This window comes from Phyllostomus discolor, chromosome 6 (genome assembly GCF_004126475.2).
Source record: "Phyllostomus discolor isolate MPI-MPIP mPhyDis1 chromosome 6, mPhyDis1.pri.v3, whole genome shotgun sequence".
NCBI lineage: Eukaryota > Metazoa > Chordata > Mammalia > Chiroptera > Phyllostomidae > Phyllostomus > Phyllostomus discolor.
The window spans coordinates 1,009,350-1,037,167 of NC_040908.2; the positions used below are offsets into that span (position 1 = coordinate 1,009,350).

The following is a 27,818-nucleotide window of genomic DNA, read 5'->3' on the forward strand; positions in this document are numbered from 1 at the left end:
TGTAAAACAAACCCCCAGTGTCCTTAACAGAGAGAAGGAAAGTGAGCGGAGGCGGGGCTCGCGGGGTCACCCAGCGGCTCCCTGCTCAGCGAGGGGCCAGGCCCGGGGCCCAGCACCAGCCTCCTCCCCACTCAGAGCGCAGGGTCAGCGCTGCCCCCGGGCGCCGGGCGGGGTCAGAGGGCAGGGTCAGAGCAGATGTGGTACTTCAGCGCCCGCGGCACACGGTTGATCACCAGCCTCCCCGTCTAGCTCAGCGAGGCGAAGAGCCAGGGGTCGGCCGCGGACCATCCACGGCGTACACGCTGTCCTCATGCTCCTCGTAGGTGGCGATGGCGCCGTCCTGCGGGGCTCCTGGCTCCTGCGGGACGGACGGGCGTGAGCGAGGCGGGGCCTCCGCCGGCTCCTCGTCTGCACGGCGGCGGGGAGGCGCGTGGCGTGGGGGGGCCTCAGCGGGGCCGTCGGGCGGCCCCCGCATCAGCCCCCGACAGCACAGCACCCAGGTCGCGCTCCAAGAGCAGTGGCAGCTTCCAGCGCTCACGCGAGGAAAGACACGGCGTAGGTGCGTGCCTGCGTCCACACCGACCGGGACGCACTGACCGGCCGGCACCAGCTCTGCGCCCCGTCCGGGGAGCTGACGACCTGCCGAACCACGGCCCCATCCCCAGCCGGATGGTCCTGACTGGAGCCGGGGCCCAGAGCCCCTTGGGGGATGGGCAGTCCCGCCCCACCCGCCCACAGCACTCACTCACCTGTCCTCCGGACGGCGCTCCTCCTGGTCACTCAGGTCGTCGTCGTCCACCAGGTGGCCGAAGGGCTCGGACGAGATGGACACCATGTTGGAGGGATGACCCGGCTGTCGCTGCTGCCCCCGTGAGGACCAGCTGGTCGTGCGAGTGGTTGTAACGGACATTCCACACCTGGGGGCGAGGGGCGGCAGCTCGGGCTGGGGCCTGCCCGCCGCGGAGCGGGGCCACCCGCTGGGCGCTGGGCAGTGTCCAGCCGAGGGGCGGGTTTGATGCGTATTCTCCTGAAACTGCCGCCTGAACCCCGAGGACGGACACGAGGCCCCGCTGGGGCAGGAGGCTCGGCCGCAGCAGGAGGCCTGGATGGCAGGCGGCTCCCGCAGCCCCGCAGCCCCGCCTGCAGCCCCGGCCGGGAGCCCCCGACACTCGCCCGGGGCCCAGAGGGCTGAGCGCCGCAGTGCCGGCGGCTGCCGGTCCGCCGAGCGGTGGAGAGTGCCCACAGCCCGCACACCGGGGCCGGCGTCTGCCCCCACAGCGGTCACTGCGGCCGCTCCCTGGATTCGTCCAGGGCGCTCCCTGGAGCGCCCGAGCACCGTGGGCCTCCTAACCTCCTGGTCGTGGAAACAGTGTAGCTTCCGGCGAGCAGCTGAGAGGGCTGGGGGCAGACACCAGGGAGTCGGCGGCCCAGGGACCCGCCCCCGGCCAAGTGAGGCTCCTCAGAGCAGCCGGGCCTGCCCTGCTGGGTGGTTGCTTCCTGTGCGTGCACACGCGGGCAACCACAGACCCGCACATGCCCCACTTGAAACGAGAGCCGCTGCTGCTGTGTGCACCCTCCTGCACCCGCGACTCCCAGCCAGGCCCCGAGGTGCGCGCTCCCACAGCTCGGCGGAGGGAGGGCGGGCCTGGGGCACCCGTGCACGCGTGTGCTGTTGCACACATCCACCCATCCTGACCCAGGGCCTTGGCCCCCCCCCTCCCGTGGCCCCCCCCCCCGTGGGTCCCCCCGGTCAGGCGCGTGGGGGTTTCCAGCACGCCCCCGCACTTCGTGCTCATTCCCTGCTGCGCACTCGAACGGCAACCGTTTCGAGAGGACGCAAAAGCTAATCGTCTCCCCTCCCTTCCCGCGCTCACAGGTCACACACACGCGGACTGGGAAGCAGCGCTTCCTCCTCCGACGACCCAGAGCCCGGCCAACTGGCTGGGTGGCGGCAGCGAAACCCAGGCCGGCCCGCGGACCCCCAGAGGGGAGGGAGCGGGCGACCGCCCCCCGCCCCGCCCCGGCCGGCACGCCGATGCCTCTACCAGTGGGAGTGCTCCTCCAGGGGTCCTCACGGGCTCCGAGACGCTGCGGGTTGTCCCAGAACGTGACCTTGCAGTTCGTCCCCGGCACTGGCCAGTAGTACTGCTGTTGGGGTTGAAGTCCAGGTCCCTCACCAGCTGCCCATGGGCGTTCTCCGAGGCAGTAGATCTGGCTGCGGGCGGGAGCACGGGCCTGCGTCAGGCAGAGACAGCCAGCCGCGACTCCCAGCCCCCGGGGTCCTGGCCCACCTGGCATCCCAGGGCGCCCGGCCTGGGGCTCCCCGGCCGCACCAGAAGTGGCTGCAGGGCGCTACGGAGCCCGGCGCCCACACCAGCTCCTCCCACACTGGGGACGCAGCACCCCAGGGACCCGCGGACGGCGGGGGCCCACATGGCCCTGGAGGAGCGAGTGGAGACAGGCTGGGCAGGGCACTGGGCCCGTGCCTGGAAGGGCACCGCAAGGAAAGGGTGGAGAAAGGACGGGAGTGGTGAGGGATGAAATGCCCACCACGGGCACGGGAGGCCAGGGAGGGACCAGCAGGACAGAAAATCCGCCACAGACCGGGGTCAGCGTTTGCCGGGGAGTGCGTGGCCGTTCCTACCCACACCCTCACCGCCCCGGGCGGCACCCGAGTGCCGGGATCCCGCACAGCCCACCCGCTCCGCGCCCAGAGCTACAGATGCACGCACGCATGCCCGACTCCCCGGCTCGCGCCGCTCCAGGCTGCTCCCCACAGGGCCTGAAACCCCCGGTGACTGACTCGCGCAGCGGACAGCTGCACCTCCCGGAGGGGGCAGAGCTCCATCACCATGACAACAGCCACCTGTCAGCGGGCACCTGGGACCGGAAGCTGCTCCCGTGTGACCCGTGAGAATGCGGCTGCTGCGTGTCGTGACAAGATGACCCGCTCCGGTCACCCATCAGACACAGAAGCAGTCGCAGGCCATGCCACACACGCAACCAGGGAACCACGACGCCAACTCTGTGAACGGCCAGTGCTGGCGGGAGGCCCGCCCGGAGCACCCAACAGCCGACCGAGCACCGATGGGCCACGCCACGGCTGCTCACGGCGGGGAGGAGAAACCAAAGGAGACGGAGGCGGACGAGCCGCCTGCCCCAGATGCACCGGCCCCGAGGGGCCTGCGTGGGCGGGGGGCAGAGAGAGGACGCGTCCCCGGGCCCCGCCCACCACTGACCTCATGGTCCGCGTGTCCCAGCCTCGCACGGCCGTGTCGTTCGCCGTGGCCACCTGGGTGCAGTTGTGGTGCGGGCTCCAGCACCCCGAGGTGAACTTCAGCTGCCCTTTCCCCTCCAGGGAGGCCGAGCTGGCCAGCTGCGAGGGAAGGACACGGGAAGGACGCGTGACCTTTCCCCAGAAGCCGCTGGAGGGCGCCCCGGGCCACTGGGGGGCAGCGCGTCCGCATTGGGGACACCGGGAAGCAACCAGGTCTTGCTGCCCAGCCTCAAAAGGCGGGAGTGAGTGTTCGGGCCCCGTCGGGGAGAAACGGTCACAGCAGGCACGGCAGAGGGCAGCCAGCACATGGGCAGACCCACCGCCGAGCAGGGCTGCAGGGCGCGCTGAGAGCGAGCCGGCTGGAACCGGAGGAAACGGCGCGGGCCCACACACGGCTGGCTGCCGCCCCCGAGACGGACGCAGAGCCGGCGCAGCCCACGCGGCCGCGGCCCGGCCCGCCGAGGGGGACGGCAGCTGGGGCCTGACCACACGAGCCGCACGCGCACCCCCTGCCCCCTGCCTTCAGGTGTCCCCAACCTGCCACACAGACGTGACCCGAACCTCAGCGGGCAACGGCAACGGCCTCACAGACACCCCTGGGCCGTCTTCGGGCAGAACCCCCGCCTCCCAGATGCGGGGGGGGGGGGGGGGGGGGCGGGGTCTGGGGGAGGTCAGGCCCAGGTGCCCTCTGACGGGGAGTGAGGGTCACCTCACCCTCTGCCCCCCCCGCCGGGGGCTTGTGCGAGCGTGTCACACTGACCGCCTCGTCACTCCGACCTGGGGCTGAAGCCCGGTCCCCAGGGTGACTTCTGCGGGGGTGAGTGTGGGGGCCGGCGTCTCTGCGCTCTCCGCCACTGGTCCCCGCCGGGCGCACGGCCCCGTCCCTGCCTCGTCTGAAGGCCGGCCCTGCTCTCAGGGACGCTGGGCGAGGGGACCGGGACCCGGAGACAGGGGCCCAGAGATCTGGACGGAGGCCCGAGGGAGGCCCATCTGTCACTCCCGGATGCCACAGCCCCCCGCAGCCCCCCAGCAACGCGCCCATGCTGCTCAGACGCTGCCCTGACCCCCAGGAGACCCGGGCCACACACCCCCGTCCTTGGTGTCCCGTTCCCCCCAGCCACAGGCCCACGCCCGTGCCGGCCACCCCGGGCAGCCCTGCCTGGGCAGGCCGACCGGAGGCACCGGCCGTCCCCACAGACCTGCAGCCGGGGACGGCGCGGCAGACGGCACGGGCAGCCCCGGGGTCCCCGCTCAGCGCAGGGGCCCGTGGCCCTGGGGCAGGACAGTCACCCAGCCCAGGCTGGGCGGCGGTTTCCGCGACAGACCCTCAGTTTTCGGGCGCGTTCTCCACTTTCCGCTGCCGGAGAGAATCCTTCCGGAGCTGGGGACACACCGCCCACCGGCACCCGGTCTGTTCTGTGTCTGCTGACGTGCCGCCCGGCCCCGACCGGCAGGTCGGGACAACGGCGGTCTCCAGCGCTCCCGGAACCGTGTGGGACACCTGCAGCGCCGCCACCGCCATCACGGTGACCGGTCTCGGGTCCCCCCGAGAGTCGTGGCCGCGTCAGGCGAGCCCCGAAGCCCCTGTGCCCTGGGCGGCCCTCCCAGGGGCTCCGGCGACACGGACGCTGCTCGGTGTGTCCGGGGTCTGGCCCCGCCGTGAGTCCCGGGAGAACGCCCGTCTTCACGGGGCTTCCACGGGCTTCCGTGAGCCAGCCTCCCGCAGCTCGGGGGGCCGTCCCGCCTGCGCACTGGACTGGGCCCTGGTCACTCTCGGCTGCGGCCAGAAATCAACCTGCCCTCGCAGACAACGGTGTCTGTCACCCACCATTCCAGACGTCCGAGCGCAGGCCCACAGGTTCTGGGACGTGGCCAGGGCCCCCGTGGGTGCGGGCTGGCAGCAGGCCAGGCCCGTCACTCCCACCACAGGGGACGGCAGGAAGTCCCCGAGCCTTCTCTTCCCGTCTGTCACCTGAGAGAGTCACAGCACGCGGCCTGAGGCCCATGTCCTTCTCTAAAGGGGCAAGTCCCGACTCGGTGGAGTGACGGTGTGTGTCGGACACGGCGCCAGTCCGCTGTCACCTCTGAGCATGGCTCGTGGTGGTCTTCGGGGACCCAGGGGACCCAGGGGACCCCGGCGCTGTCCTCGTCAGCACCAGCCACACCAGCACTGGCTGCGTGGAGACTCCAACAGGATCTGTGTCATCCCACGTGGGCACCGGAGTGGCCGGAGTTCGCCCTCCGGTCTAATGGCGGTGGGACAGCTGCCCGTCCTTGGAGGACCGCAGGCGCCGCGCTGCGGGGAGGAGGCAGCAGCGTCCCAGAGAGTTCATGACGCCGCCCGCTCCGGTGGGGGTGCCGACTGGGGGGCGGCGGTGCACGTGGGGGCCGGAGGGAGAAGGGAGATCTCTGGACCTTCCCCTCAGGCCCGCTGGGAACCTCAGATGGCTCTGAAGATTAAAGTCTATTAAAGAAATTCTTTTTTGAAAAAATTTACCCTATATCTTTAGAGAAGGAGAAAGGAGGAAGAGAAACATCAGTGTGTGGTTGCCTCTCGCGTGCCCCCAACTGGGGACCTGGCCCACAAGCCAGGCCTGTGCCCTGACTGGGAATTGAACCGCCGGCCCTCTGGTTCGCAGGCCAGTGCTCACCCCACTGAGCCAGGCCAGCCGGGGCGGTTTAAAAGACTCACTCGTAAGTGTCGCCCTGCAGAAGACCCCATCGAGAGGACGCGAAGTCCAGAGGAGGGCAAGGACACGAGCACAAGTGCTTCCTCGCCCGGGAACCAGGACACGGGTGACGGGGACACGTCCCCTCGGCGCGGGCCCCTGCCCGGAGCCAGAGGCCACTGCCACCCGCGCCCGCCCGCCCGGCGGCACCGCACTGCGAGGGAGGCTGGCGGTGGGGTCTGCGCCCTGGGCCGTGTCCCGCGTGGAAGGGCCCGCACAGGCCCGAGGCGGTGGGGACAGCACGGGAAGCAGGCGTGGGAATGGCACCCAGGGGAGTCCCCTCGCCCGCACCCAGCTGGTGGCGAGCAGCAGGCTGACGCTGCGTCCGGCCCGCCAGGCTCCGGACCCGAGGCTCCGGACGGTGAGCCTCGAGCGCGAGTGAGACGGGCCTGGACCTGCCCCTCCTGGGCCTCGTCCCGAGGGCCGGGGGCCGAGTGTCGGGGGGCCAAAGGCCCTGCACGCGCACGGTGCCCTTAGAGCCCACTCCCATCCTGCAGAGGGGCACTGCGGCAGGCGGGTGACACACGGGCCTGCTCTTCAAAGGCTCCCGCACCGACGTGCCGGCCGGGGGAGGGGGGGGAGGGAGGGAGGGAGGGCGGCCGTGGCACCCGGCCACCCAGCGTCCTCTGGCTCTGCGCCCACTGCGCGCCGCGGCCGGAGCCGTCCCTCTCCACGGCTGGTGAAAGCTGCCGCAGCCCAGAGACAAATGAGCACACGTCGGACCGGGGGAGGGGCACTCCCTGCCCTCACCGGGGTCTGGGGCCCCGCAGACCCGCCCCCAGGCCTCCCCTGGGCTCTCGCTAATGGTTACAAATGGCACAGAGCCTCTGGCTTAATTGCAAAGGGTAATGATGCAGCGAGCCCGAGATTAGATTCCCCGCACGCCGCAATATCCTCCTCCAACAATAAAGAGGTCCGGGAGCGGGTGTGGAGCCGCCGGATCGATCAGAGGGTCTCGGCTTCCCGCGCTGCGGCCGGGTCACAGGGCTGCACCGGCCGGCGTTGTCGGCCGACGGGAGGGGCTGAGGGGGCCGACGGGTCCCTGCAGAGAACGCATTCCCGGGGGGCCGCCCACTGTGGGCTCCCGGCGGGCTGCGGGGAGGGGCGGGGGAGGAGGCTGACGTGGGGGCGACGGCGGCAGAGCTGGGGTGCAGGCCCCGCTGAGTCCTGGGGCAGGAGCCCGAGGCCCCCTGCCTGTGGCCGCCTCCTGCTGGGAGAGCTGGGGGGGGGGGGGGGGGGGGCGGCACTGCGGGCTCCCCTGCCCAGACCAGCAGCCGAGCCCCACACCCCACGTGCCCCCGCGCCTCCGCCAGGAGGGGGCCGCCCGTGCCCCAGGCTGCCGTCCGGGGAGCACGGCTGTGCACAGCTGGAGGAGGGGTGGGGCACTCCCCGGACGCTGGCCTGGGCGCCCCCTGAGCCCCAGACCTGCGGGCCGCGGGGAAGGGTCTCAGGCACCGGGTTCCTTCGGGCGAGTGCCCTCCTTCACCCTGACACCGCGGCGCGACTGGCACCGCGCTCCATGCAGGGAGATGTCCCGTGTCCCTCCCTTCTAGTGAGAGCAGCGACGGTCCCCGTGGATGCCACTCTGAAGCGCCCTCCGGGGGCTGCGAGGCGCCCCTCTGACCACGAGGGCTCTAAGGCTCGGACGGGCACTCCGGGTCCTGTGTCACCGATCGGTGGCGACCAGCCGCTGCCCACGCCGTCTCTTCCACCGGGCCGGGGGGACGGACCGACCGACGCTGTGCGGCCCGTGAGCGGAAGGAAGGGTGACTAACGTCGCAGGCCAGACACACGGACGTGCCCTCGATGCCCCGGCCTCGCGCGGCAGCCTGGCTCCCCGGGAGTGAGGCGCTAGGAACCTTTACTTTCTCGAAACTCTTGTTCTCCCTCCAAACTTATTTGGACATAAACAAATGCAACAAGTTTATGAATGCAGGTAAAAATCACACTTCAAAGGAGAAAATTTCAAGGGATCCCATGTGAAAACATACACACGCCAATCAGCAGACCGTTTCTCTGTGAGACACAAAGTATCTCCAGCGACGACCCCCTGACAGTGACCCGACTCCAAAGTGCCGGCGCTGAACACCTGCAGGTCCGAGAGGCGGCTGGTCGGGGAGACGGGGTCTCCTGGTGGGGAAGCTTGAGGACCCAGCTGTCCGTCCTTGGAGACGGGACACTGGCCGTGACGGGTGGGCGCCTGACCACGGCAAGGGTCCTACGGTCCCTCTCCCACATGCGCAGGGGCCGCCGGTGTCTGGTGGTGGCGCCCGAGCCCTGCCGTGCACGGGAGGGAGAGGAGGGTGCACCGGCTGACGGTCTGTCGCGCGCAGGCGTGAGGAAGGCTGGTCAGCGCCGAGCGTCAGCCTGCCCAAACGGTGGTCTGAACAGAACAGACTGCGGGAACCCCGGCCTCAGAAGGACAGACCACTTCACGCAGAAGAAACACTCCTGGGTGGCCCCCGCCTCCTGTGGACGGGCTGTGAGCGGGGGGGAGCTGTGCCAACCCTCAGGGCTCGGCCGCACCCGCACACGGCCCTGAGGCCCGGTCAGGCGGCCTGCACCCGCCAGAGCCAACCGCTCAGTTCTTTCGTCGATAATTCAATCCACTCCCCGATCCCTTCGTAACTGACGTCAAATCCCAACCACACGCGAACCAGGAAGTGCATTCTAAAGCCGGCCCAAGTCCGGCCCTAGAGTCTCCGGGCGGAGGACGCGGTCTGGGTACTCACCACGGCCCGGCGGGAGCTCGCCTGCAGGTCCCACAGCAGGATGTGGTTGTCCGCCAGCGACACGACTCGGCTCCCGTCCCCCGTGGGCTCCCACGCAACGCTGGGGGCAGGAGGGGGGCAGCGTGAGCTCGCACGGAGGTCCCCGAAGGTGCGTCTGGGCGCCTCCCTCCCGCACCCGTCGTGACCCGGAGGGGCCTCGGCCCAGCTGTCGGTGCGTCGCTGCCCTCGGAAGGACCGACCCCTGCAGGAGCCCTCATCCCGCCCTGTGAGCACACAGTGGGCAGGCACCGTCGGTCACCAGGAGAGGCCCACGCCGGCCAGGACCGTGCGGCAGAAACACTTCCGCTGTGTGAGCGCCTGCCCACGGTGTCCACTCCGTGGGCCAAGCTGCCCGACACCCTCGCCAACCCGTCCTCCCAGCACCCGACCGGACCCAGAGCAGGCCGTGCTGGCCAATGAGACAGGAAGGGGCCTGCGGCAAGGTCTTCGGGGGCACACGCCGAGGACAGCAGGCTCCACCGCGGAGGACGTGCCCCCTCCCTCCACTCCCAGGTGGGGGCAGGTTAGGTCGCTGAGCAAAACCGGGACCTCGGACGTGAGGAGCACAGGACGGCCCGGGTGCCTGCTAGAGCACCCCCATGCCCGTGGAGGCCCAGTTCATTCCCTATGGAGCGGGGTGCACGTGCACTCGAGGCCCAGTACATTCCAGAACATCTGTGACAAAGGACAGGGGAGCCGCAAGCTGTGCCAGTGGCCCTGACGACGGTCCCCCCAGCCTCCTCTTCCTGGTTTGCTCAGCGAGAGGCGGGCGTGCAGGCTGGCACGGGTGTCGGTTCCACAGCTGGGGCGCAGCCACAGGAGTCACCGCCACTGCAGAGACCGAACCACACAGCAACGGGGAGGGGGAACCCCCCCCCAGAGAACCACGTCCTCTCAGCCGGCGGTCAGCTGGTGGCCACCGGTCAGAGGAAACCCACTGCAAGGCGTGCAGCGGGTGAGCTCCCAGCTCACGCCCCACTCTTCCCGAGAGTGCACAGGCCCCGCGTCCGGTCCGCTCCCTGCACTCACGCTCTTCACTCCACACGGGAGCTCAGCGCTGCGGCCACGGGGTGGCCCCCAGAGAGGTCGCGGCTCCTGAGGCCACGTCCCCGCACGTGTGTGCGCGCACACACACACACGCACACACACACACGGGAGTGTTGCCCTTGTGATTGCGAACACCCGAGACACCATCACGCTCCCAGAGTCCCTTCTGGAAGCTCGGCCCTGGAACCTGCCGAGGCCGAGGACTCCGCAGGCAGCTGTGCGTTCTTGAGGACGGTCCCCGAGACCACGGTGGGCACGGCAGACCCTCCGCCGTCCACCGGACAGGGAGGCCCGAGCCCTACGGAGTGCCTGGCACCGCCGGTGACACATGGGGAAATACGCTCGGGATGACTGCGCGGAGGGCTCGGGGCGCGGCACGCACGCACGCAGCACGCACGCACGCACGCAGCACGCACGCACGCACGCAGCGCACCATGTGCGGCCCCCAGGAGAAAGACACGCCCTCCGCCTGCAGGAACGCGTGACCCGGGCATCCACGGCCGAATCCCAGAGCGCTGGCGAGCCACACAGCAGTGCCCCCAGGAGCCGCGCCGCGGTCAGCGCCCCGGCAGGGGCCCGGGCAGCGGGCCTGCGGTGGGAGGGCCCCGGGCGCAGGTCTGTCCGGGCGTGCCGTCCAGACGACAGCCGGGACGAAGAAGAAGTGGAAGCGAGCGCGCACACGCGTCTCTCCGCCGAAAGGAGGGGTGGGCGTGCACGGCCCGCGGTCGCGCTCTCACCGCAGGCCGCTCCGGAGGACCGACGCGCAGAACCTACCAGGCCGTGCTCCCGTGCGCCGTGTGGTCGAGGTCACAGAGCAGCTCCAGGGCGTGCGCGGTGCTCGCCGAGTCGTCGGGGGACTCGTGGCTGCCCGGCTCCGACTCCTCGGGCATCCTCCACACGGCGGCGCAGCGCAGGACTCGGCTGTCTGCAGCTGAACACACGGGCGGGCAAGGTCAGCAGAGCCCGCGGCCAGGCTCCGCCCACGGCCAGGCTCCGCCCGCGGCGAGCCCCGCCCACCCCAAGCCACGCCCCCTGCTCCCCACCCCCAGCAGCAGCAGCAGGGAGGCAGGCCCGCAGACACCCGAGCCCGCACGCCCGAGGGCCCAGCTGCTGCTTCAACACTTCTTCCAGGTTTGAAAACCATCATTCTGCTTCAGGAAAAAATTCAATGCCTCAACATCGATTTCCTTCCGCTCTTCAGCAGGTCCTCAACACACAGGGCAGCATGGCGGGCGGGGTACCCAGGGTCACCACGAATGGGGCTGGGGCCGCCTGAGGCTGGCGTCCGTGGGTCTTTCCTCCCCGCCCCCGGAGCACGTCCCGCAGGCCCCCGGCGCCCGGGAAGGGCTCCGTCGGTCAGGGGTGGCGCTGGTGCTGAGACCGCGCCCACCAGCTGCTGAGCGTGGGGGCCAGGAGGGCGGGCGGCGGGGCCCACGCAGCTCGAGCACAGGAACAGAACAGGAGTGCCGGGCGCCGCCCCCTCTAGTTAAGGCCGCACCAGAGGGCCCGCTGCTCCACTGCGGCGGGGACACGGCAGCCACACGGAACCAGAGGGGCGGAACCAGGAACAGGAACAGAAACAGAAACAGCAGCTCACGCTAACGATCAGATGTGCGGGAATCTGAGGGATTCCACACCACACCGTTAGCAATAACACAACAGAAAACTTAACCAAACTGCTGACCACAAAGCGGTACATAAAAATTAATTGGCCCTGGCGGGTGTGGCTTGCGGGCCGGAGCGCCGTCCTGCGAACCAGAGGTCGGGAGTCTGACTCCCAGTGGGGGCGCACGCCTGGGCTGCGAGCACGACCCCAGTTCAGGGTGCCTGCGAGAGGCAACCGGTCGATGCTGCTCTCTCACGTCGATGTTGCTCCCCCTCCCTCCCCCTCTCTCTAAAATCAATAAGCATGTCCTTGGGTAAGAGTAAAAAACAAAAAAACGTTAAAAGTCAATTGTAGCCCCGGCTGCTGTGGCTCGGTGGACTGAGCGCCGGCCTGCGAACGGAAGGGTCATCGGCTGGGCTCCCGGTCAGGGCACAGGCCTGGGCTGCGGGCCGGGTCCCCAGAAGGGGGTGGGTGAGGGGCAACCACACACTGATGTTTCTCTCCTCCTCTTTCTCCCTCCCTTCCCCTCTCTAAAAACAAGTAAGTAAAATACTTTAAAAACGTTCTTGAAGTCAATTGTGTATCTGTAGATCAGCAAAAAAAGTGAGAAAATGAAATTCGAAAAGTTATTAGCAATCCCACTGAAAACCAAACGCCCGACAGCCCCTGGCCGTCCTCTTCGTCGGGGCCCTGGTCTCTGTCCTCCCCCCCCCCGCCCCCGCCCCCCCGCACTCAGTCGTTCTTCCGATGTTTCTCTCAGTAAAGGTGTTCTCACTGCGCGGACCTCGGTAGGACGCTGACCCCGGGCGAGGCCTGTGAGACACAAAGCGCTCGCCGGGGGGCAGGGACGGCAGCCGGACGTGTCGGCAGAAGGAAGGGGCAGCCGTGTCCAAGGGGCCACCGTCGGGGGGGGGGGGGGGGGGCTTGGAGCTGGGCCCCCGCCCGGCCTTGGCGGACGAACCTTCGTCCCCTCAGACCACGTGCCGTGGCGCGGTGTCATCTGGGCGGGGCAGCTGAGTGTCCATCCTCCCCGCCCACCCCTGAGCTTCAGGCCCGACTCTGAGTGCCAGGCTGGTGCCCGGCACACCCACCGTGGGCCGGGCACCTGCACCGTGGGAGGGGTGGCCGGAAGAGCCGAAGCCAGGTCCTGAGTCAGCGGGAAGGGCGCGCCTGGGGCCGCGGCGAGGAGGTGAGCTCCCTGTGCCTCGGCCTCTTCCTCGGCAGGGCCGGAGGACACCGAGACCAACACCAGGGTCCACGGCACGTGGTGCGGCACGGGCTCACAGACACGCGGCCAGCGTGGCCTGCTGTGCCTGCACTGCTGCTGCTCATCCAGGCCCCCCCCAGGGCTCCTGCACCCACCAGAGCGCATGCATATCCACCACGCCCCAGCGGCCACCCACAAAGCCGGCCCGCTGAGTACGGGACGGTCCCAGGACTCGGGCGGGGCGGTCGTGCCGGACCCCCGCTCTCTGTCTGCAGCGCTGCAGGGGGCCACACGTGGCGCCGTGCCTGCACACCTGCGGTCCTCCCCACCCGGCGGGGAGGCCGCCCCCCAGCAGCCGCTGCTGCGCCCGGGCCCCTGGGCGCCAGAACTGGCCCTGCCCGGGGCTGGCCCGCACCCCCTCCGCGACCACGCTCCCCAATGCTGACGGCTGCGCGGCACCCACTCCGCCGACAGCGGAGCCCCCACGGCCCCTCATGGGATCGGCTCAGACCCTGAGCCTAGGTCACCTGCTGGTCCCTAGGGAAGTGGAAATGCAGAACGGGACTCGCGACCCAGGGACTTCCCCCAAATGTAGGCAGGCTGTTGAGAAGGCAGGCAGCCGCGGCGGCTGCACGAGGCGCCTCCAACCTGACTCCCGCGTGGCCCCCAGGCCCAGAGAGGAGGTGGGAGGCCGGTGACGGGCATGGGGCCTCAGAAGCCCGGGCGCGCTGCGCCCTCTGCTGGCCAAGCGCGCCACTCGGTCCGTGAGGGGCCCCGGCTGCGGGCTCCACGGCAGCCTGGCCCGGGCGGGGACACAAGCGGGGCTCCAACGCCGGGCGACAGCCACACCGAGGCAGTCACCGCTTTATAGGGCCGTGCGTATGGGCGCCGGGCTGGAGGGCGGGGATGAGCCATCGTGTGCGCCGCCTTGCGGAAGGGGTCTCATGTCGTCTGAGACGCTGAACGGCCCTGCTCCCCGCACGGGGTCGCTCCGGCTCTGACGGGGGCACACGTGCGCTGCGCCCAGGGGCACGGACGCCATCCCGACCGTCCGACGGGCCCCAGGGCACGCGCAGGCGCAGTGAGACAACCGTCCCACACCGTCACGGCGCCCGCACGCGGCTCAGGGCAGGAGAGACCCTCAGGGCCACGCCCCCAACTGCAGGGGGGAGGGGAGAAGGAGGGAGGAGGAGGGAAAAGGAGAAGAAGGGGGAAGGGAGGAGGATGAAGAAGGAGAAGGGAGGAGGATGAGGAAGGAGAAGGGAGGAGAGGAAGAGGAAGAGGAAGAATAAGAAGAAGAAGAAACCACAGCGTGTGGGCTCACACCACCCCCGCTCCTGTCCGGTGACCGGGAGGGGACCCTGGCGTGGACAGCAGGAGCGCGCCACCACCCTCCCCGCCTCACGGAGCCCACCGAGGGCAGCCGTCAGCAGCGGGCACCGCGGCGCCAGCGTGTGCACGAGGCGTCACTTCGACGCCACAGGCAGGTTCCTCGCCCAGAGCCTTGGTCCGAGCGCAGCGCCTCGGGGTCCCCGAAGACGGGCGGCAGCACACAGGCGCCTGTTCTGGGGGCCCCTACAGCCCGCAGGACGCCTGTGGCTTCCACAGGATGACGAGGGCGGGCGCCGTGAGGCCCTTCCCTGGCTGGGGTTCTCGCTAGGAAGGAGAGACCCACCAGTGTGTCCTCAGAGGCTCTTCCCGGTTTTGACGACTCAAACACAGGGAGCTAACCGGGGCTTCAGAGGAGGCTTGCCTCATGCCACACAGAACACACAAAAAACCCACGGGGTACACTTCTATCTGGGTCTGAAATGTCTCACAGGCACGCGAATGCCTAAAATACATTTTTATCTCTTAAATCTTGGTACACTATTGAATTTTTTATGATTCTTTTCCCCCAAAGCATCTAACTTTTTCAAATACACAAATCAGCCTCGTTTTCCTTACGTTGGGGGCACGGTCACCAGTGGGGAAAAGCGGGTTTGTGTGGAAACCTGACGCGGGCACAAGACCCGTGAGACCCTGAGCGGACGCACCCCTCTGGGCCCGGGCCCCTCGCCTGCACGGCGGGGCGCGCAACGAGGCCCGTGCCCAGACGGTGCCGGAGACGCCACGCTGAAGGCCTCCGAGACCCGGGACGCAGCCGCCGCAGCTGCCGCCTGTGCAGGTGGACCCACACACTCACGTCGAAGGAGCCTCAGTTCTCACGGGTGGAGTCTCGTCCCCCAAGTCCACAGGTTGGAGTCCCAGCCACGGCGCCCAAGGTGCCCGAGGCCGAGGCTGAGCTTGGGGACAGTGCACTTACGGAGGCGACTAGAGTAGGAGGAGGCTGCGGGGGGGGGGGGGGGTGACTGGGGCTGCAGGAGACGAACACCTGCATGCAGAAGGAGGCCCCGGGAGGACACCAGAGAAGGGGGCGTCCACGGGCCCCGGGGATGGGCTCAGGGCCCCCAGCCTGCCCACCCCCACCCCCCCACCGCAGCCCGCCGTCTCCAGGACTGGGGGGCTGGATGTGCCCACCTGCGCCCTCTGTCAGGGGTGCGCTGCAGCCCTGCACAGCGGGCCAGAAGCCCGCCTGCGGCACAGACCCCGGGCCTGGGGGCGGGACAGAGATAGCAGGGGCGGAAACCACCACTGGCCGCGGGAGAGCGCAGCAAACAGCTCGTCTGGGGACTCGGGAGGATTTCCGCACAAGCCCTTTGCCATCCTACGGAGAAATCAGCTCAGGCTGGGCCGGCCCGAGTGCCCCCTCGTGGCCTGGAGCCCGGCGGGAGGGCCGTAAACAGAGGCCGGGGCAGCCAGGAGCCTTCAGCTGTGAGGGTGTCCAGCGGGCTGCTCTGGGGACCCAGTCTTATTTAACATCTTCATTAGCGATCTGGAAGGAACAGTAAACAGCTCAATTAATTAAGTTTCCAGATGATGCTAAATTTGGAGGTGCCGCAGAAAGTCAATGAGGACAGAGGAATGGTGCTGGTGGGGTCCGGAGAGGCCAGTTACGAGCGCATCAAAGAAAAAGCCAATTAAGACCTTCCCTACATCCTGGAACCCCGTGTAACTTGTGCCGGAGGACGGTCTGAGAACATCGCGGGGGTCCCCTGTCGTCGGAACACCCCGTTCCCGCCCTCACATCCGAGGCGGGGCTCCAGGGACCCGCGGGGCTCAGGCGGACGTGGCCGCCAGGTCCCCACCTGCCCGTCCGACAGGGCACAGACGCCTGACCCGTCCCGGCGGCGCGGGGTCCCGTGCGGTGTGCTCCAAAGACACGGGGGGACTCTGTGCCCACGGGAGCAACGCCAACGGAATCAGGACACTCGGGGCGTACGCAGGCCGCAGAGCACTTGGGCCTCTCGTGGAATGCGAGCGTGTTTCTGAGAAGATAAGGGAGGCCGGTGGGTGAGGTCTGAGACGACCTCCTGCACGCCCGTGTCCACTGCGGCACCACGTCCAGCCGGGACTCGGAAACACCCTGCGCGTCCACGGATGGCTGGACGGTTAAAGAAGACACACACGACCCACACAGCATGCCCACGCCACACACAGCACACACAGTGTGCACAGCTCACACACACACACACACACAGCACCCCCTCTGCAGCCCCCGGGCTTCCGTCCGCAGAGAAACGGTCCTCAGCCGACACTCCTCGCTCCCAGCCACTCCAGCGAAGAGTCCACCCTCCCTGCTGTGTGTCAGTCCCAAGGAACGAGAGCCCACGAGACGCTTAGGTGCTGGAGCAGAACACGAAACGTCCTCGTTTCCGAACCCGTTTGCTGGGTCTGGGAGGGAGACGGAGACAACGGAGGGTCTGAGCGGCACTGCCCTGCACGCTCGCACGCCTGCGGGGGCGCTCCCGGAGGTCCTCTGGGGCGGCTCTCCTGCCGGGATCGCCCACCTCCCTTCTTTCCGAGGTGCGACCTCCTGGCACCTGGATCTCGAGCAAACCCAGCACTCTCCAGCCTAGCACCCATGCCCTGAAAAAAAGAAAGCGTCCCACCTTCTCCCACGCGCACGGGAAACACAGAGGCGGTCTGACCCGAGACAGGGCGCCACACCTTGGCCGGGGGGGGGGGGGGGGGCTTGCTGCACAGCCAGGGGCCCCTGCTGTCGCCAGCTGACCACGGGGCCAGGAGCCTCGGACGCCAGATCTCCCCCTGCGGCTCCTGCCTCCGCTCATCACAGGGGTCCCCGCCGTTTCACTCCAGGCGGTGGCTCATCAGAGAGGCCCTGAAACCGCTCTGTTCCAGGAACCGCGCCGCCGCCCTCGGCTCGCTTACACAATGTTGCCGTCTGAACCCAGCACATGCTCTTCCTCTGGCCTGGCACGCAGGTACACGGGAAGCTGCTGCTCTGAAGAACTGCTGTCCGGGGACCCTGCTTCCGGAGCCCCCCACCGGAGCCCTGGGGTGTCTCAGGAACCTCGGGTCGGCACCGCACCCCACAGGGGACCCACAGGGTCTTGAGCAGAGGAAGGTGGCACTTCGGGCCAGGAGGGCTCAGCACACCCCAGCGGGTTCCCGGGGGACACCGTGAGCCTGGCCACCCTCACTCCCAACTGCTCCGGAGGGGGTCTGCCCAGCCCCGAGAGTCGCCCTGGGCCATGTTCTGCAGCTACTAGGGGGCACCAGCTCTTGTCACAACCGTGGGGAGCGCAGGCCACCCCCACCCTCCCAGGGGCGATGTCCACAGACTGGCCAGGCAGCCGAGGCCCCAGCACATGGGGCCGGGAGCCCAGCAGAGCCCCCGGAGCCCGGGGCGTGGGGTGAAGGGGCTGACACCCACACCACCAAGGCAGGCACGCCGTCCCCTGAGTCCCCTCAGACAAAGGCCGGCAGCGAGCCTTATGCTGCCACATGCGTTCCAGGCAAGGTCTCCGTGCGGTGACAGGATTTAGAGGAGAAAAGCCTGAGAAGCTTCCGGACAGCCTCAGGCCAAGGGCACGGCCAGCAGGGGGTGGGAGGGGGGGAAGGACAGTCTGCGGGGGGGCAGGGTGGAAGGACCAGAGTGCTGAGGCACAGAGAGGGCACTGGCGCCCCCTGCTGCCCAAAGGGGGCCGTGGGCACAGCCGGGCACAGCGTGTGCACCCAGCCCACAGACAGACAGGACACGGACACAGCACACACAGCACACGCAGCACGCACGGCACGGAAGAGACGAGACACCGGCACACACACAGATACACGCGCACGCATGACGCACAACAGGCAGGCATGACAGACACACATGGCAGCAAACAGGTGAGACACGCGTGTAGAACACATACAGCAGATGTGCGTGACACACACGTGGCACACGGCAGGCGCACAGCAGGCGCTTGCACAGCAGGCGCAGGGGGCACGACGGTGAGAACAGACACACTCTGGTTCAGAAAGGACGGGCACGGAGGCAGCAGAGTCCTGGGTCTCAGACGCGGTCCACCTGGGCTCCTGTGAGGCACACTCCTCAGCCAGGGGGCTGACCGCCGAGGGCCTGGTGGCAGAGCCGGAATGGGGCGGGTCACCGCCCCGAGACATGCCTGCAGCACCCGCTCAGGCGCTGTGCTGTGCGGAGGGGCCGAGGGGACAGCCTCCCCCCCAGGGGCCCCCCTCTCGCCTCTGCAGCTACGCACTTGTCCTTGGGACCCTCGGGAGGAGAAGCCGAGGCTTGTTTTCCCACCCTCACCCACGCAGGAGAAGGGCTCAAGGTGCGCAGGGCGCCCCCGCCCCGAGACCGCCCTGCTCAGTCTCGGAGGTGACGGCTGCACTCCGACCGCCGGCAGTGGCGATCTGTGACGGCCCGCTCCCCGAGGGGTGGGGGGCGAGAGTGGGGAGACGGGTGTGAGGTCCGACGGAGCCCTCGGCCTCCCGTAAACCCGTGGTCGTCGGCCAAGCGAGCGGGGGCAGGGTGCAGAGCGAGCTCTTGGGGGGCGGCTGCGCAGGAGCACGGGAGCACGGACCCGGCGCCGCGGCCTCCGTCACGGCCCCTCCCGGGCCCGGGGAGGCTTCCTCCTGCTCGGCTCCACCCACGAGTGTGAGCTGATCGGACTTCCCTCAGGGACTCACCCGGCCACCGTGACGGTCCAGAGTGTGCGCACGAGTGTGTAAGAGCTCTACATAGTGCACACGTCCACCAGCGTGTGCTGTTTTTTAATCCCCACCCAAGGACGTGTTCACGGACTCTGCAGGCGGGGGAAGGGGGACGGGAGGGGGAGAAACACTGACCAGTTGCCCCCGCACGTGTCCGACTGGGGACCAAACCCAGAACCGGGGTGTGCAGTGGGGACGGAAGCCACGCCCCTCCCGAGTTGGGCAGGGGGGACGCCCCACCTGAGCCTCGATGGTCAGGGCCACCAGCACCTGCACTTTGCATGCAGCGATAAGCAGGTCTTTAAACACTGTTGTTTATGGCAAACAGCGATCCCCAGGTTCCTCAAGAGCGGGGCACTTACCTGGACCTGGTTTCTAGACTCTGCATGGAGCCCCTTCCCGTGGACCCTTGCTCCGCCCCCACCGCAAGACCCGCCCGGGGTTCCCGGACCCGGTGCAGGGGCACGGCCCAGGGCTCCGAGGGAGGGCACGCTGCACTAGGCGCGGCCACTCCCAGCAGCTCGCGGAGCGGACTTGCAGGCTGACCGCCCTCCGCCCCTGCCCCTCGCAGCCCGGCACGGGCCCTCGGTCTCTCGATGAGCAGGTACCACCGCGTCTGAATGCCACGCAGACGCCAGAAGCAGGGCCGCAGCAGAGCGGGGACCGAGGCAACACGTGCGGACACACCGGCGACGCAAACACGGCACACCTCCGTGGCGGCCACGCGCTCACAGCGGTGACGAGCACAGACCCATGATGGCACCTGCCCGAAGCCACGCACCGGCCCCCGTGGAGAGCGTGAGACGTCCCCAGTGGGCACACCTTTCTGGGGTGCCCCCTGGAGCGCAGCAGGAGCGGCGACCTGCCTCCAACCGCCAGGATGTGGCGCAGGCGATGGTGCCACCTGGTGACCGCGGCGTCACACGGCAGAGGCGAAGGTGCCCTGGAGGTGCGTGGACAGGTCCGGAGCGGGACTGGTCCAGAGGGCTGGGGGGGCCTCTCCGGAAGAGGACCACCCCCGTTTACTCACATGCACAGACACTTGTGGCTACCTCCAGCCACGGAAGGCGGCCACCCTCCCTTAAGAGGGGGCGGCGGGGACACCGGAGAGGACCGGCACTGCCAGGCTGGGTGGGCAGAGGGCCCCACCCGTGCCAGGACAGCAGACCGGACGCAGAGCTGGGAGGCCTCGCTGTTGGAGGGCAGACCCCAGCCGCCTGCACCGAGCGCCCTGGGCGGGGGCACTCACATGGGAAACCAGCTCACGCTCGCTCCCAGCTGTCGGCAGACTCACTCTTTACACACACGTGTAACGCACGTGTCCACACCAAACACGCTGAGGGGAGATTTAGGGCAGACACCCAGGCCGTCCTGGCCCCCACCGTGGCAGGTGGCTTTCCTCAGAGACAAGGGGGCAGAAGGACGATGCAGGCCCTCCGCCACCGAGGACGGAGGGGGACAAGGACCTGGGCAGCTCCCGGGGCCTGGCTCCCGGTCCGTGGGGCGCTGCACCAGAGGCTCGGGAGGAACCGGAGAGGCGCACCTGGGGCAGGGAGACCTGTTGGGGGGGACACCGGCTCTGCCCGGAGGGAGAAACGGGCGTTTTGGAGAGGAGGGCGGCGAGGAAGCAGAGGCCGCCGCGTGCAGAAGGCACCTGCGCGGGCAGACGTGTGGGCCGGGGTCCTGGGAACGGCGTCCTGGTGCTGCACGATGACGGCACCCACATCCGAGGCGAGGACGGGACAGGAAAGGCGGGCAGAGCGGGTGACGGGTGCCGGAAGGCCGCAGAACGGCCCAGAGGGTCCCCGCAGGGCCGACGGACGGAGGAAGTGTGTCAGGAGCGATGCAGCGGAAGGCTGCTCGGCTGCACTCCGGCCGGCACGACGGGAGAGAGGCCCGGACTCCAGCGCCCGTCACGGGCGAGACGGGAAGGAAAATGCAGGCAGGTGTGCGACCCAGACGTCCGGACTGCGCGCCCTGGGAGCCAGCTGGGAGCAGCAGGCAGACACGAATGCACAGCCGCACGGGTGCAAGGAGTGTTCGCAGGGTGGGCACCATCGTGGCTGTTCTCACACGCGTGCACACGCGTGCACACACACACGCAGGTGACAGGAGAGAGGCCAGCCCGGCTGCCTTCCCGAGAGCAGCACAGCTGACTGCCGGGGGAGAACGCCCACACCCGTTGTCCCAGCACCTGGGGCACATCGCTGCTCACCCGCCCCGAGGGCTCCGGGCTCCGGGAAGAGCTCGGACTGCGGGCCCGGGCCGTGCTCGGGGCTTCCATCATCCGCCGCACCGTGTGCCCACGCAGCTTCTCCGTGAACTGCGCGCCCGCACTGCCCGCAGGTCCGACCAGACAGACCGGCGCCACCCCCTCAGCGGGGCGACAGCGCCCCCCGAGCACCTCCCCCCGCGGCACGGCCGAAGGCGCCGCACTCACTCTTGCTGTAGCAGGTGGCCAGCACGCCCTTGTCCGCGGGGCTCGCGCTGATGTGCCAGATCTCGCCCGCCTGGTGCAGCAGGACGTTCTTGTTGATGATGTTGTTCTCGTCGTCGAAGTCGATGATGTGGATCTGCAGGCACAGCAGGGCGAGCAGTCAGGGCCTCCCTCCGCCCGACGGCCTCCCCCGCGTCCACCCGGGGCCGTCACACCGGCCACGCCCGTCATGCCCGCAGCTCTGTGCACCCACCTCCCAGCACGTGCGCCTCCCGGAAGACCAGCGCAGCCCCGCGCCGTGAGCAGGCGCCACGCCAGCGCACCTGACGTGCACGTCTCCGCGTGTTGGGCTCTGCGACGCTAATTCTGAGGGTGCTGCACGTCAGCCCCCACGCGAAGAGTTAAACGTGCTGTCTGCACGCTCTGCTAGGTAATTTGGGGGGAATTAAAATGATTTCCACATCCACTCTCTCATCAATACCCAAGTCAACGAGTAAGGTAAAACACTGACTTTACAACTAAACTCCCACTGAGAAAACCACCACGGATCTGCCCCCGGGTTCCGGTCAGAGGGTGTCCAGGGGCGCTGGCTGTCGTCGAGGCGAGTCGGGAGTCACCCCGGGGTCTGGCAGCACGGCCCTCTCACACAGAGTGCCGGGTGTGACCGCACTGCCACAGTGGGGCGCACTCGGGGTGCTGGGAGGGAGACCCTCCTCTGGGAGGGAGCCCACCGGCCCTGAGCTCACGCCCCCGCACCTGCTGGGTGAACGGCAGCCTCGTCCAGAGGGCCTGGGGGGACTGGTCAGCTGCAGAGGGCGGGGCCGGTGCTCTCCCCCTTCCCCCCCTCCCCTCCCCCATCCGGTCCGCCTGCGTTCTCAACCTTCCTCTCCCGGCTCGCACACACTGCTTCGCCAGCGGGGCGAGCACTGCACGCCGTTTTAAAGGACATTCTGTGGGCGCGACGGCTTCAGGGGCCTCCGTTCCATCCCGACCGTCCCCCCCCCCAGGGCCTGCGCCCGACAGTAACCCTGGCCCCTTGGGGGCCCTGGGGACTCTGAGTCACACCCGCCTCTGCTGCCCGTGCCCTCCGGACGGCACTGCCTGCCCCGCAGGGTGAGCGCTCCGCGCCGGCACACCAGCCCCGTGCACCCCAACCCTCATCCGTGGTCCCAGCGCTGCCCGGCAGCCCGGAGCAGGACCCCACACGCCACTGCCTGGCTCTGCCTGCGAGGGTGCTCCCTGGGACGGAAGGGGCTCCGTCCTTGGGGCACGTCCCGGAGAGCGCCTCGGGCGGCACAGCCTCGACACTGACCTTCGGGGTGGGGAGAGCGTATCGGAGCCCCTCAACTCGGCAGGACACCGAAGAACCTTGCAGAAATGGGAACGGAGGGGTTTCCGCCACCCTGCTGGGCCGCCGGTCCCACCGCTCCAGGACCCAACCCTGGGCCAGCAGGGTCCCATCTCACTGCAGGAATGGGGGAGGAGGGGGAGCAGGAGCGGGAGACAAGGGGGCCCCGGCAGTCCAGTGTGGGGCCCAGGAGTCTGATCTCTAATAAGGGCCAAGGCCAGGACCTGCCAGCAGAGGGGGCACTGTGCGACCAAGCGGTTCTCCATCCGCGTGCAGACACAGGACTCCCAAGCGAGCATGCAGATGAGAAGGGGAAAACGCACAGGGACAGCCCTGCAGTGTGGGGGAAGCACCAGCGAGTGGTCACGCCCTGGGGGCCGGGCCCGGGCCTGACCCTGACCCCAATCTTCGGGGCTGTGCTGGGAGAGGACACGTCAGGAGCCTCCTCCGGGCGGCCGCCTGACACTCACCCCCATCTGCGTAAGCAACAGGGGCCTAGTTGCCTGCAGCGGGAACCCGGGGGAAAGCAGAGTGGAGGCGAACGAACCCCTCCCTCCTGAAACCCCTGCCCCCCCACCCCCGAGCTGCCAGTCCAGCATGGCCTGTGTGCGTTTCCCCAGGGTCAGGGTCAGGGTCAGGGTCGGCGCCCCCCTCCCACACACTGCCACAGGCCTGTATTGAAGGAAAGGAACTCGGGCCAGCAAGGTCAAGCCATTTGCTCAAGGCCGCACGGTCAGGGTCAAGCCGTGAACTGAACCCTGACCTCACGAACACCCAACATCCTTTCTTCCCATGTGGCCAGAGCAGCCAAGTGCCTGCCGGGCGGGCGGCTGGTGGCCACAGCCCAGAGCGCTGCGTGCAGACGGGGCCGTGGCCTCGCCCAGGCTCGGGGGAGTGTGCTCGGAGCAGCGAGAGGTTGTCCCAGCCGGGAGAGGGGCTGGGGCCGACCGTGGAGCCCAGGCCGCCGCTCAGGTACCGCCACAGTAACTGCGCGCGACCACAACGGTGCTGACGGCGATGCCACACAGGTAAGTGTCCGTTCCCAAACCCAGCCAGTCCCTACAGCCAGACACCCAAGCCCCGGTGAAGCTTGGCTCTGCCTGTGTGGCGTTCGCCGGCGCAAAGGCTGCTGGAACCACCGAGAGCAAGACGGTCACCACACGAAGAGCAGGGTCAGCGGGGACACGCACGCACTGGCCGGACGCACTGACCTGGTTGTCGTACTTGAGAGACTGCGTCCCGACCAGGAACCGGATGGCGTCCGTCTCCGCGGTCTGCGGGCTGAGGGCGCGGGCCTGCGGAGGGAGGAGAGCACGGGCGTGGGCGGGGGCACGGAGTTGAGCGGTGGGGAGGTACACCGTGGCATTCATAAACCGTCACTGCGGACAGTGGCAGGCTGGTGGGGCAGTCACCCTTCCACAACACAGCACGCGGCAGCCCCCAGCCCTGGCGGGGCGGGGGCGGGGGGGCGCTTTTTTTTTAAGGATTTTACTTATGTATTTTTAGAGAAAGGGGAAGGGAGGAGAGAGAGAGGGAGAGAAACATCAATAGGTGACAGAATCGTTGACTGGGAGCGACTGGGGACCTGCCCGGCAACCCAGGGACGTGCCCTGACCGGGTCAAGCCAGAGACCTCCGGTCTGCGGGGCGACGCCGGACCGGCTGGACCACACCAGCCAGGGCCCCAACAGGCACTTCAGACCAGGTCTTTGCCAGAGGGTGACAGCCACAGAGCCGCCGGGCAGCAAGGTGACGCTCTCCGGGAGTGGGGAGCAAGGACTGGTGTGGGCCGTGCGCAGACGGCACAGCCACGGCCTGGGCCCTGCTGCGTCCTCACTCCCCGCCCTGCGGCCAGGGACAGGCAGACGGCCCGGCTCTCCTGTCGCGTGGGCCTGCCGCCCGCTCTCACTGCCCGGGTTCGTTCCCTCCAGCACAGCGAGGGGCGCGGCTCCACAGCTGCCCCGCGGACTCCGGCCCAGGGCACACGGTCGTCTCTGGGTGTCTCCCGTGAATCACGACCCTCTCAAGTGGGTCCCACCCTTCCTCGAGAGCCAGCGGCAGGGAACCGTCAGCTCCCGCCACACACTTCAGGGAGACCGAGAGGCAGGTGTCCGCGGCAGCGCTCGACCATCGGGCATCCGGGGAAGAACGCCCACTCCTTCCCGCCCCGCCTCTGCAGGCTCGCCCAGCCCCCGCTGCCGGGGGGCCCACCCCCCTCGGCCACCCTTTCTGAAGTGGGCTGACAGTTATTGGACTCTCAGGCCTCCTGGCAAAGCTGATGAATTGTTTATGAATCTATAGATTTTCTGCCAGAAATGTGCATGCATATACACAGAACTCTGTGCGTGTCAGCAAATGCAGAGACCCTCTGAACCCTGTCCAACGTAAACACCCCCGGCTCAGAGGAGAATGACCCGCGAGGACGGGAGGTCCAGGCCGTGCGCAGAGGACGAAGCCCGGCCCACCGCCCCCGCCGCGGACGGAAGGCGGGACGGAAGGCCTCCACTGCCGGCGGGAGGGAACCCGAAAGGAGCAAACCGAGCGTGAGGCCATCACACCAACCCACAGGGGCAGCTCACGGAGGAGGCAAGGGCTCCTGGGGGGAGGACGAGGACCCCGCACTCCGTCCGCTTCGCTCCGGAGCAGTGCAGGGGGCCGGGGCCGTGTGCCTGGAGAGGAAGGAGCGTGGGCCGACAGGCAGAACGAGGCTGAAGGCGACCCCAAGCTCCCGAGTCAAGGAGCCCCAGCGAGAGAAGCACCGCAGACCCGGAGCTTCCCCGTTCGTCCTCAGCCAGCAGGCACTGTGTCTCATCGAGGAGGAAAAACATTCCTTTTTTTATTTACTTATCTTTAGAGAGGAGAAGGGAGGGAGAAAGAGAGGGAGAGAAACATCAGTGCGTGGCTGCCTCTCTCGTCACCCCTGCTGGGGACCTGGCCTGCGACCCAGGCCTGTGCCCTGACCTGGGAGTCGGAACCGTGACCCTTGGGTTCGCAGGCTGGCAAATCAACCCACTGAGCCGCACCAGCCAGGGCGAAAACTACTCTTATTTCAAAAGAGAAAATCTAAACCGCATCCTTAAAAATTGTAGTGAAACCTCATAAAAGGTGAAGATCCTTCTAGTGCCTGCCTGAGCAGACTTACAGAAACAGCGTAAGGCTGGCGTTCCGGGCACAAGCTCCACCCGTGCCTGGGGTCCCGCTGCTTCGACTGAGGGGGCGACAAACGGCCTTTCTGAGCCTAGTCACGACGACGGTTGTCAGGGGCTGAAACGATGCCGTTGCAACGAGACTGAAATCTTCAGAGCACAACAGGCCGCAAAAAACGCCACCTGCCCCGTCTTGGCTCGCCTCGTCGCTCAAGGGGGCAGGCAGGCGGGAAGGATGGAGCTGTGGGGGCTGGTGCTCCGTCCCCACTCGGAGATAAAGACGCCGAGCACCAGGGAGGGCAGCGGACAGGGCCCAGCCACACAGCGCCCAGAGCAGGAGGACAGCCCGGGCTCCCGGCCGGGCCCAGGGCTCTCTCCGTCACCACGGGGAGCAGGGAACCGGAAACTCGGGAGGACATGCACGAACCTGGTGGCCAGGAGGAGGTCACAGGTGGCTTCACCAGAAGCCCCCCCGCCGCGTGAGCCCGCCCAGGGCTCCGAGGGAAAGTGCAGCCTCGTCCCCGCAGAGCAGAGCTCTCTCCCAGCCGCCACCCCGTAGTTGAGAGACCCGCACGGGTAAGAGGCGCAGGGAAGCTACTGCGTCCTGCCCCAGGAACACCGGCCGTCTCCGACTCCACTCGGCACAACGTCCTTAGGCCGTGCTGTCAGAGCCGCCCTACCGGCGAGCACTCTAAAGAAACTCATCAAAACTGGTGGGTTTGTATGCAGTCCCGTTAATACTGAAGATGTGCAAGGTTTTCAGCATGGTATGCTTTATTGTTTCAAGGAAGGTGAAAACTGAAACGCAAAAAAAAAAAAAAAGAAATTTGTGCCGTGTGCGGAGACGGTGTGGGACGGGTGGAACGTGCCGACAGTGGTCTGCGGCGTTTCTTGGTGCTTCGGACCTTGTGGCCAAGTAACCCTTTGCCGCGGGGCCGTCCCGTGGCTGCGAAAGAGCTCGGCAGCACCCGGGCCTCTCCCCACTCGAGGCCGACAGCGGGAGGGCGCCGACACGCTCCAAGCACCCAAATCAGTCAAGTTAGTCTGAGAGCGAGAAAGGCGTCTCTTGTTTTACGGAAAAAAACGAACGACCCTTGGGCCGACCCACCGGTGACCGACAGGCTGCCTCTCCCGGGAGGGCTTCCCGCAGACGGAGGCCCGCGGCACGGTGACCCGCCCGGGCTGCCCCGCCTACTCGGGGGTCCGCTCCTTGCACCCGCGCCGTCCGCTGAGCACCGCCGGCGCTGCCCCCGGGAACCGGGGCTGGACGACGCGGGACGAGGGAAACGGGGCGTGCGCGGGGCAGCAGCGGCACCCGCGAGCCGGGGGTGCCCGCGCGCCGGGGCCCGGGGCCCGGGGCCCGGGGCCGGGGAAGGAGCCCGCAGCAGGGAAGGGAGCGGGGCGCGGGTCCGCCGGAACTTCCCTCCGTCGGTCTGCCCCGGCTACTGGGTCCGAATGACCTGGAGAAAGCAGCGCTCCTGCCTCCAGGAGCGCCGGGGCGGGGCGGAACCGTACACGCGCGAGGGCAGCGGGCCCCGAGGGCCCCGGCCGCGCTCCTGGGGCCGGGTCCTTCGCCGCCGCCGCCGCCGCCGCCGCCCAGGGCCTTCGCCGCACGGGCACGCGGGGACCCACCTGGAACTCCAGCCCGTAGATCACGGGCGCGTCGTCCTCCATGCCGCGGCCGCCTGCCCACCTCAGGCCAGTCCCGAGAGCCCGCGCGCCCTCAGCTCAGCGCCCATTCATTCCCCGCCGCCCGGCCGGCGCCGAAACGAGACTCTTTCTGGCCCAACGCAGCCGCCGTAGGGCCCACTTCCTGTGTTTTCCTCGTGCGTCATCAACACTCCTCGCCGGCGGACCGGATCGCGCGCATGCCCAGTGGGCTCTCATCCGGGCTCTCGGCTTTGCGACCCTGGGCGGGCGCCGCGAGACTGCGCAGTTGGAGGGGGTTTGGCTTGAAGGGGCGGGGCGGGGCGGGGCGGGGCGGGGCGGGGCGGGGCGGGGCGGGGCGGGGCGGGGCGGGGCGGGGCGGGGCGGGGCGGGGCGGGGCGGGGCGGGGCGGGGCGGGGCGGGGCCTCGCCTCCCGGACTTGCTGCTGGAGGCTGCCGGGAATCTCCAGCCCGAATCCTGCTGGGCCGCCTCGTCCCGAAGGCGCTCGCCTGGGGTGGTGGCGGCGTCCTTAGTCACCCGAGTA

The 27,818-nt window shown here is 68.5% G+C and overlaps 1 pseudogene; it reads right to left on the reverse strand.

The window, feature by feature from the left end:
- Window positions 1-141: 141 nt before the first annotated feature.
- Window positions 142-27,489, reverse strand: LOC118501024 (annotated as a pseudogene).
- Window positions 27,490-27,818: the final 329 nt, after the last annotated feature.